The sequence below is a fragment of the Chinchilla lanigera genome, unplaced genomic scaffold (genome assembly GCF_000276665.1).
Source record: "Chinchilla lanigera isolate Chin_1 unplaced genomic scaffold, ChiLan1.0 scaffold00013, whole genome shotgun sequence".
NCBI lineage: Eukaryota > Metazoa > Chordata > Mammalia > Rodentia > Chinchillidae > Chinchilla > Chinchilla lanigera.
This window is the reverse complement of record NW_004955414.1, coordinates 33,244,177-33,255,040: the sequence shown is the minus strand read 5'-3', so window position 1 is coordinate 33,255,040 and position 10,864 is coordinate 33,244,177. Positions and strand designations below refer to the sequence as shown.

Below are 10,864 nucleotides of genomic sequence, written 5' to 3'. Positions count from 1 at the left end.
TGTCTTGATTTGATTTTAAAGAACAAAATATGGAGCCGGGCGTGGTGGCTTACGCCTGTAATCCCAGCACTTGGGAGGCTGAGGCAGGAGGATCGTTGCAAGTTCGAAACCAGCCTGGGCTACAAAAGTGAGCTCAAGGCCAGCTTGAACTGCGTAGTGAGACCCTGTCTCAAAAAGACAAAAAAAATAAAATAAATAAAAATTTAAAAATATCCACTGTCTTGATTTGGTAAGAAACAAAATATACCTAGTGTCTTACTTTGATTTAAAAAATTAAAATATATCCACTGTCATGATAAAGTTGAAGCCCATGAACGGCGTCTTCTTCATTAGGAATAATACCCTGCTCTTCACTTAGATGTTTCACTATTTCACTTTCTTGTAGCAGAAAACCCCATCAACTTACCACCCCTCTCACATACTGTCAGTGAAAATGATTCAAGGGTAGTGTGATAGTCCATTTAATAATAAAATAGGTTTGGAACATTTTCTTCGGTATCACTCGTGTGCCCCCACAAAATGTTTTCTCTTGGGTATTTTTTTTTCAGTATTCAGGCTCTGAAATTAATACAATCAAATCCTTATCAAAGCTGACCAATTTCTGATGACTTACTGGCTCTTAATGATACAGTGCAGTGATTTGTACAGAAAAGGACCATTGTACTCCAGTTCCAGAACTTGGTAGGAAGCATCAGGTCATAATGTCTACCGCTTCCGAGGACATTTCTTACCTAACAGTGATTGTGTTAAATTATACAAGAACATCTTGTGGCTTATTAAAAAAGGAAAAAGAAAGCTATGTTTTATTTTTGGCCTTGTTTCCAAATCCTGTCTTCCATTTTGTTGTTCTGCACTTCCTGACCACTCTTAAGAAAAACTCACAAGCCTTTGAAGAAACTGGAGTAGGCTGTTATTTTATCGAAGTTTACAAATTAAGTGCTTGATTTTTTAATGTATTCATGTTTTGATTTTCAAATTTTCTTAATATTTGACAATGTGCCTTTTATTGGGTAATGTTAATTCACGAATGTAGTAATGTGATTTCACAGTTGTAATGTTACATGATCGTGGGTGTGGCATTCTCTTAACAGTGATGTGAAAGGAGAGTAGTTTTCATAAAACTCATAGCTCTGATTGCACAGTCCCACTTGCTTCTGACATTGCTACGTCAAAGCAAAGGGCACTTTCTTTTAAAGCTACTTTCTGAACTTGTCTTTGTATTTTCTCTAAGCTATAAATGCAGTTATGTCCATTTTGGAGGCCAGGGTACCACATGTCACAGGCGGCCTTACATGTGTGCCGTGAGAAAGTTCAAAGACTGTTAACAAAAATGAAAGTCTGTGGGAAGTCAAAATTTCATTTTTTTAATGGTAATCCCCAAGATTTTCTCCAAGAAATAAATTGTTATTTTGTATTTTATAACTTAAAAGCAGCTATTAGTACATTTCTGAGATTATAGCAGGAGACCAAAACATTTTTGGAAAGAATAAATATATGAAGAGAGACTGGTTGTTTTATTTTCAGCGTGCTGAATATATTAGACTACTATTTATTTTGTGAGTGGATGTGATGAAATAAATATTCAGGTGTTTAGTGTATAATTAAGAATGGAATATAGATTTCTTTGGAGTTATTAAATCCATCATGTCTTTTACATAATGGACAAATCAAGTTTAAAAAAACTTTACATAGCTTAGCTTGTTTTCTGGTGCTGTTGACCTGCAAGAGAATATACTTTTGCATATACAGGTGAATGTTTTACAATTTATGTATACAAGAAATTGTAGGCATTAAAAATATTTTATTGATATTTTTATTGGTTTGCATTTATTGATTAAAACTTTGAACTATTTCTTATCATCTTGAACATTTTCCCAGGTAAAAACTCTCAAGTAGACTCTAGATTATTGAGTTTTGGTTTGTCTCCCATACACTCTGCTCATTCTCCCTCACACACTCACATCTCTTCAGCCCCTTCCACTGACCTGGCCTTGTCCACTACCAGCTTGGGGTATCGTGTGCTCTCAGACACCCTTGTTAGAACTGTCGGGGTTAGAACAATAGAATCTAGTTTTGTGGCCCAGTTGGGAGGTACGCTCAAACTGGAAGGAAGGAGCAGAGCTGCCTGTAGTTCCTCTTGTCAAAATGAGTAGGTTCTGGTCCCCTATAATAGCACAGATGCTGAGCTGAGTCTTACGGATATATATGAGGTAGTGGGCAGGCATGGCCGGAGAATGTAGACATGTGCCTGACTACAATGTGTTGAGTCTAGCTCTTTGAAGAAATACAAGAGATACTAGGATCCTAGATTCAGAAATTCTAACAATTGTGTTTATGGCTTTTTGATTCATTTTCCTTTCCAATAAAAGGGTGTTCCATTTAACACAATGAGCATCTTACAAGCAATTTGACAAATACGTTCCAAATAATAAAATGTTTTCTCTGTACCCTGAAGATCTGCTTTGCTAGAAAGGGTGCATTTCTCTTGAACAATGTAGCTGTCAGTTATCCCCAAGTTCCCGGTCCCTGTGTGAAATCTCCAAACCACCTTAAAAGGACTCATTAAGATTGTGGGATTTGAACACCTAGGTTTCCTTTTTTTTTTCTTTTTTTTTCCTGGTACCAGGAATCAAACTCAGGACTTTGTGCTTGCCAGGCAGGCGCTTATGCTGCTGAGCTATATCCCCAGCCCTGGATTTCCTAGCATGTTTTATACAATTAAATTCCCGCCCATGGTTTTATAAACTCCCTGTATCGTATCATATTGAGGGTTAAGCAATTACAGTAGTTTTTGTTTCTACATATGCTTGTTTTTAAAAGGATCTTCAGATAGTTTCACTCTTCAGATGAGGGAGACATTAAAGCAGCAAACTTGCAAATAAAAACCCACAAAGCTGAATGTGGTGACATATGCCTGTAATCCCAACATTTGGAGGCAGTAGGATTGCAAGTTTGAGGCTGGTCTGGGCTACATAGCAAGACCCTGTCCAAAACAAAAAACAAAAAAAAAAATTATATATCAGCTATCCCATTCTCTATTTTGACTCTTGCCTTGGCACAAAGCATACAGTAGAGAAGGCCCAGGTCTTAATCTTATTTTCTGAGACGTCTTGCTGTGTAATTTCAGACTGGTCTTGTATAGCCCTGGCTGGCTTCAAACTCACAGCAGTCCTGCCTCAAGCCTCCCAAGTGCTGGGATTATAGACATGGGCTACCGTGCCTGGCTTTTTCTGTCTTTTTTTTTTTTCCAGGTCTTAATCCAGAGTTGTGCCTATTGGCAAGACACTTAAGCCTCTCTATTTTGCTACTTTGTAAAATGAAGCTAATACCCAGCTTCAGAAAGTTATTATAAGGGTTGAAATAAAGTTTACTTTAGTATCTTCAATACTAAAGTAAAATCCTTTTCCCACATGGGGTAAGCTTTGAGTTCCTAGTAATAGCTGGGAAAATGTCAAGGAAAAATACAATAGGATTAAAGTTGCTACAATATCTAGCACTTCCTGTAACATTTTTTAGTCTGGACCTTGGACTCAGGAGGAAGGTATCGGGAAACAGTTCTAAAGAGCTCTAGAGAATCTCTGTCCTTAGAAGAGGGAGCAAACTTAGGTATCTTACTCTTATAGTTTGTGTCTGGATGTGTCCCCCCAAAGCCTCATGCAGGTCATGTGGGGTGGGCTTTTCAGAGAAAGCTGAATCTAGAGATAGGTTCATTGTCCAGTGCTGGGATTGGGGTGTGAGTGCTACACCTGCCCTAAGGCAGGTAACCTGCCCTATATATAAGGGAGGAAAAGAGGCTTGTTTCCCCCTCTTTTCTCTCCTTGCTTTTGCTGTCTTCTGCCACCATGAACTGTTGCCCCTCTGCCATGCCATCCTGCCTTGGAGCCAACTGATTATGGACTGAAACCTCTACAAACCGAGCTAAATAAACCTTTCCTTCCTTAACTTCCGGTGTCGAGTATTTTGTCCCAGCAATGAGAGAGAAGTGACTGATACACTGGCCTTATAGGCTGTCCAACAGAAGGAGTATCCCATCTACTCCTCCTTCCCACCCTCCATCTCTCTGTTACAAGTTAACAGAACACCAAGTTTGTTCATCTTAAAAATTGTGATAACCACATATGACAAAATAACGTGCAATTACTTTATGCGAAACCAGTAACGGGAACTGTACAGCTAGCCAGGTAAGCTTCAAAGCTGCATTGCTTCACCAGGATCATCCTTGCTTATTTCCACGGGGGTCTGCAGGGGGAGAAAAGAAAAGTGTGTCAGGCTGGTCTAGTACTTGATAGGGTGCAGGGCTGAGGCAACTGCTATTCTTGCCAAGGGCTGGAGGTGGCTGTGTCCGATTTGTCTGAACTCAGGCCTCCGCCAGGGGAGCTCAGCAGTGCGGGAACTGAAAAGGAGCAGGGGAAAGAGACGTCTGCTACCCGTCTCTTTTTACCAGTGAGTGTTTACTCAGGAAGAGTGAAATGGGGCTTGCTAAAGTGGGCTGGTAGGGGAAATGGTTTGAAAGGCTGCACATAAAAATGACCATCAGTGTAACAGACTAAGTCACCCAAGTCTAAAGCTTTGACTGAGCCACAAATAGCCTTTTCTTTACCTCCAGCTGAAGAACAAATAATACTCAAGAAGCCAGGTGTGGTGGCGCACACCTGTAATCCCAGCACTCAGGAGGCTAAGGCAGGAGGATCATTGCAAGTTCGAGGCCAGTTGGGCTACAAAGTGAGCTCAAGGCCAGCCTGAACTGCATAGTGAGACCCTGTCTTATAAAGACACACAAACACACACAAATACTCAAGAAAACATGAATAAAAGAGCACATGATAGCTAAGAACTCTCCCAATTCCAAGAAGAGTGTGAATGATCAATAGAAGTAGGTAAGCCATCATAACATTTTTTAAATACAGAGGAGAGTATTTATTTCTGAAATGACTGGCTTTGGACTTCCGTGCTTCAGTATGTTAAACTAGGGGGCTACACTTCAAAGTAAGAATAGAGAAAAAGGCTGAAAGAACACTCACCCCTCCAGGGGGATATTTATATCCCTTCCACATGGTTCCTGCAATGAGAAGCATCCATAAGACGACAATCATCGTGGGGCTTCTTGCTCAGCTGCTGGTGTTTGTGGGGGGAAATGGTGGTGCTGGAAGGTGCGGTGTTCTATGCCCCGAGTCCTGGGAAATGGGCTGTCTTCATTCGAGACCAAGTGATGGGCGGCCCAGCATGGCAGCTCCCGGCTGAGGATCTTTGTGGTCTAGTCTGAACTAACATGACTCCATGGCCATTCGGGGGAACAGGGCTCAGATACCAATTATGACATCAGCCCCTGTGACGCTGGGGACCCAGTCAGAGTGAGCAGCAATGGGATGGAGGGGCCAGGATGCCGGGTGTGCTGGGGCTGAATAAACCTTAGCCAAAGGGCTCTGATCTGTGCCCGCTGTGTAGGACCTACCTGGCATCACATCCTTAATAACTTAGCAAATGCCAAAATGCTTAACTATTCGCTTTATGCAATCTGATACAAAAAAACGCTGCTATGCCAAAAACAGTACCTTGGGTTTATTGGGAGAACTGCCTATGTATACCATGAACAGTTAACTTTATACGCTTAAGACCGTTCAAAGAAGAAAAACCTTGCATTTTGTTTTAGTCTTTTTTTTTTTTTCCAGTACCAGGAATCGAACTCACGACCTTGTGCTTGCCAGGCAGGTGCTGTGCCGCTGAGCTAAATCCCCAGCCCCAAACCTTGCATTTTGTGAAACAGAAATTACCCCATCATGCAGAGCAAACCTCCTCCTAACTTCCCTGACAAGGGAAGGAGGATGAACCGTTTATTATGCTTATTGCAGAGCTGGAGAAAGTGAGGCCTGGAATAGTTTGAGTGGTTGGATCAGGATCACAGAGTGGCAGTGGCTCAGCTAAGCAGTCCCCACACTCACAATGCTTTGGGCCAAAGCTGTCTCAAGAGATCCTGCAGCACACAGAGAAAAACGAGACTAACCCTGCTGTGCTGTTCTTAGCATGCCTGGAACTGGGCTTGCTAACCCCACCTTTTGGAGGACCATCTCATAAAACCTGCTCCTGTAATCAACATGTTATTAAACTATCAAGAGTTAGTTTCTCTCACAATGGGAATTGCTCTTGAGAAAAATAAACAGATTTGAATGAAATGGGGTGAGGAAGCAAGAAGCCCAGGAGATGGTTTGCCAGCTGGGCTGCCGCCACTCCTGCTTCTTAGGCAGGTGGCAGCGGAGTAAGGGAGAGGCAGTGTGCTGCTTGTGTGGCGCTGGATCATGCCGTCATCAGTAAATGTCTGTTGACTTATTTGCTTAGGAGTTAATACTCCACTAAATACTGTCAAGCTTTGCATTAAATGCCTTATATGAATTGCTAAATGTAATCTTCACAAACACAGTAACACACAGATATTTCCTATGTACACATGAAGAAACCAGCTCAGAGATGTTAAAACTTTTCCAAAGTTACATGCCTAGTAAGTTGCCAAGTAAGGACTTGAACTCAAGCTCATATTAACTCTAGTTTCACCACCCCCCAATATTGGTGTTAAAAATATTGGTCTGGTAGGGTGTCTGTGAGGAGAAAAAAGTAAACGGGAAGTGTTCAGAAGGAATTTGACCAGCTGTCCTCAGCAGCTGTCCCCAAGTCCTCTTTCCCCAGCATGTGCTTCAAACCATTTCCCCCTCCACAAGTTAGTGTCTCTTCCAGGAGAATAAAAGCTCTCCACTGAGACTCCAGAGTGCGACAGGTCCTCCGGGAATGGTGACCCAGCCCAATGTACCTGGTCACCCACTCACAGGGGCAAATCTTCCTCCAAAGCCCAGCTCCTCCGCCGCGCCTTGCTCTCCAGAACAGGGCATCGCTGTTTCCACTTCAGAGTTGGAGGCTGAGAGAGAGGGAATTAAAGGTGGAGGTGGCTCTAGGTAAGTGCCTCTGTGGGGTGACTGGAAGAGCTGCTCAAAGCACCCTCTCCATACAATTCTCCTTCCTACCAGCAAGTCCTGATCTACTTGACTTGAAACCTAGAAGGCAGACCCAGGCATGGTAGTGCACGCCTGTAATCCCAGCACTTGGGAGGCTGAGACAGGAGGATTGCTGTGAGTTCAAGGCCAGCCTGGGCTACAAAGTGAGTTTGAGGCCAGCCTGAAAAAAAAAAAAACGAAAGAAACCTAGAAGGCAGGCACTGTCTCCAGCAAGACCTCTTATAAATTCCATAATGTCTTTTTTTTTTTTTTTAAATCTTTTTGACACAGGGTCTCACTGTGCAGTTCAGGCTGGCCTTGAACTCACTTTGCAGCCCAATTGGCCTCAAACTCATGGCAATCCTTCTGCCTCAGCCTCCCAAGTGCTGGGATTGCAGACATATGCCACCATGTCCAGCCCATAATATCTTGAAACAAGTGAAGCTAACAAATCAAGGGGAGCGGATTTAAAAATTTAGAAGAACAGTGTTCCTAGGGGACGGGGCGGAACCTGGGAAACCAACTCTGTTCCCACCCCACCCTGACTCCCAGGTAGTGGAGAGACCTCAGCTACATTTCCTATTCAGCGAGAAATCCCAGATGGGAGGGTGAGGCAGAGCTAGAACCGACGACCAGAGATTTATGCGCAAGACCATTACTTACCATCACCTCTGGAAATGCGCCCATGTAACACGCAAGTCCGACAAAAAGCATCCAGCCAAGCACGATCATGATCCAAAGTAAAACAATTCCTAAGACAATCTCACGGTGAGAGACTGTCCACCAAGACCTTGGCAAAGGAGTTCGCTCATGAACCCTCAGTTGACTTCTGTCTCACATGTCAGTTCCTTTCCTTGGCTCCAAAGGATCTGCAGCTCCCTGATGGAGAAGTTGGAGTCTAGAGGGGCATTGTGACGTCATCAGTCGGATGGTCCTGACTCACAACGTGCCAGAGTTGTCTTTGGTTCCACACTGCTGAGCAGCAAGCACAACTCTTTGTGCATGTTATCTTAGTGCGGCACTATGCGGCCAGGAGGTTATTAACCCCATTCTCATTTTGCCAGGAGAAAACTGAGGCTCAGAGTCTGAATGTCTTGCACTAGGGCACACAGCAGACGCTTGCGATCAGGTCAAAGCTTAGGCCCAGCTGCCTATTAGAAAGTTGCACTTTTAAAATTAGAGACAGGAGCCAGGTACAGGGGAGCACGCCTGTAATCCCAGCACTCCAGAGGCTGAGGCAGGTGGATTGTCTCGAGTTCAAAGCCAGCCTGGGCTACATAATAAATTCAAGCCCAGCCTACACTACAAAGTGAGATTCTGTCTCAATCAAACAAAAATTAATTAATTTCTTCATTAGAGATGGGGATTTGGAAAGGTGTTGCTAGGTCTATAGCAGCTGTGAAAAAAACAAGTTCTGAGAAGTGATGCATCTGTCTCTGTCTTGTGACACCTCCTCTCCCGTATCGAAGGCTTTCTTACCCCCAGTGCCACCCACATTCTTGAACACCTCTGGCCAGATTCTCTCCATTGGTTCTCTTCACCATCAAAAAGCCACAAGTATCCCTGTCCTTTCCTCAGAAAAGCCTCCAAGGGCTGGGCATGGTGTTGCATGCCTGGAACCCAAGGCGCTCTGTGCTGAGGCGGGAGGGTTACAAGTTTAAGGCTAGGATGGGTAACTTAGTGAGACCCGGTCTCAAAAGGGCTGGGATGTCTGTAGCTCAGCAGTAGAGCACTTGCCTAACATGCATGAGGCCTTGAGTTCAATATTCAATACTGGGTATGGGCAGGAGTGCTTCCAATTGATCTGTGACTCCCTCCCTAACTGTCCTGTTTATTGATTTCCCTTTTGGACAAACTTCCTAAACAAGTGGTCCCCACTCAAAGCCCTCCTTTCCAATCTACACCTGTTTTCCATGCACTACATTCTAGCTTCTAGTCTCCCCCACTGCTTAGATGGCCTCTCAGAAGTCATAAGAGATTTTTTTCTTTTTGCAGTCTAACAACTGTACCGTTCCCCTTCACCCCCTTGCTGTGGCTAAGTAGTTTCTTCCTTCTGTCTGAGTTCTTCCCACAGACACATCTATGTACATATTATTCTCATATTATTCTATGTACATACAAAAACATTGTAAAAACATATATCCTTTTTTGTTTGTTTGTTTTGTTTTGTTTTTTGTTTTTCTTCCGGTACCAGGAATTGAACTCACGACCTTGCACTTGCCAGGCAGGCACTTTGCCACTGAGCTAAATCCCCAGCCCTCTTATAGCCTTTTGATTTTTAGTATTTTTAATTATGAAAATAATAACATTCATTGTACAACAGGAAGACATCCAGGGACATATAGAGAAAACTTAATACTTTCTCACTCAGTTTCCACCCCCTTGATGTAACCTAGGTTATCCTTCTGCCAAAGACTTCTCCACACAGGGGTCAAAAAGGTGCTCCTCCATTGTGGTTGAACTGAAGGTGACCTTGTTCTACTTGTTACCGTGCAAATTGCTTCTCTCTTACAACAACACCTCATAGGCATTCCTCTGGGCGAACTGATTTAAAAAATCCTACACATTCATTTTTTGGTTTTGCTTTTTTTTTTTTTTTTTTTCTTTTTGAGACAGGTTCTCACTATGCAGTTCAGGCTGGCCTTGCACTCACTTTGTAGCCCAGGTTGGTCTCGAACTCGAGATGATCCTCCTGCCTCAACCTCCCAAGTGCTGGGATTACAGGCATACATCACCACGCCTGGCTTGGTTTTGCTTTTAATCAGAAGCTTTATTGAGGTATAATTTACATACAAAATTCTAATCTGACCCATGTGTAGTTTAAGTTCCCAAAAACTTGATGAGTTTTGAGAACTGTATCAACCTTATAACCACCACCACAATCAGGGTGGGAAGAACTTGATCATCTAAAAAATTCCTTGTTGTCCTTGGCAGTTGGTCTTGTTCCCTTCAAACCATGGGCTCCAGGAAACCACTGATGTGCTTTTGCATTTCCTAGACCTTCATATAAATGGACTCACAAGCTTCTTTACTGCCCCACTGTATGGACATTCCTGTTTATCAACTTACCTGTCAAGTAACATTTATGGTGTTACCACTTTTAAGCTATTATGAACAAAAACATTATAAATATTTGTGAACAGTTCTTTTTCAGGGGCTGGGGAAATAGCTCAGCAGCTCAAGTGCCTGACCAGCAAGGTCATGAGTTTGATTCCCAGTACCAGAAAAAAAAAGAATAAACACTTCTTTTTCATATGAACATAACTTTTAATTTGTCTAAGGCAAATACCCAGGAGGGTAAATGCAATGATCATTCAGTAATTGCCTGTTTAAATTTTTTCTCTTTATCAATAGTTTTCAGCAATTTTGAGGGGGGAGACAGGGTCTCGTTATGTATTTCAGGCTGGCCTGGACTCATTATGTACCCCAGGCTGGACTCGAACTTGTGGTGATCCTCCTGCCTCAGCCTCTCAAGTACTGGGATTACAGGTGTGTGCCACCACGACCCGCAGTTTTCAGTAATTTGATTTTAATTTATCTTTGTATACTTTTCTGTATGTTTCTTCTACCTGTGTTTGATGAGCTCCTTGGACTGTGAGTTTCTGGTTTTCATCAAATTGAGAAAATGGTTAGCAATTATGTCAAATTTTTCCTCCCTTCCAAGATCTCCCTTCCATGTATGTTAGATCAGCTGATACTGTCCTATAGCTGCTGATGCCCTACACATTTTTTAGTCTTCTTTTCTTTGTGTTTTATTTTGGACTGTTTCTATTGGTATGTCTTCAAGATCACTCATCTTCCACCCATCCAGTGTCTAGTCTTCTGGTTTTTGTTTTTGTTTTTGTGTTTTTAAGGCAGAGTCTCACTATGTAGTTCAGGCTGGT

General features: G+C 42.7%; 1 long non-coding RNA gene across 2 annotated transcripts; it reads right to left on the bottom strand.

The window, feature by feature from the left end:
* Nucleotides 1–4,127: 4,127 nt before the first annotated feature.
* On the bottom strand, nt 4,128–7,907 carry LOC102023900. Of its 2 annotated transcripts, none has more exons than XR_260229.1 (4): nt 7,644–7,907; nt 6,800–6,904; nt 5,022–5,059; nt 4,128–4,239 (listed from the first exon to the last, which is right to left on the bottom strand). It is a non-coding gene; the product is annotated as an uncharacterized LOC102023900 (long non-coding RNA). The 2 variants fall into 2 exon arrangements; XR_260228.1 differs by having other exon boundaries at nt 6,816–6,904; nt 7,644–7,906.
* Nucleotides 7,908–10,864: the final 2,957 nt, after the last annotated feature.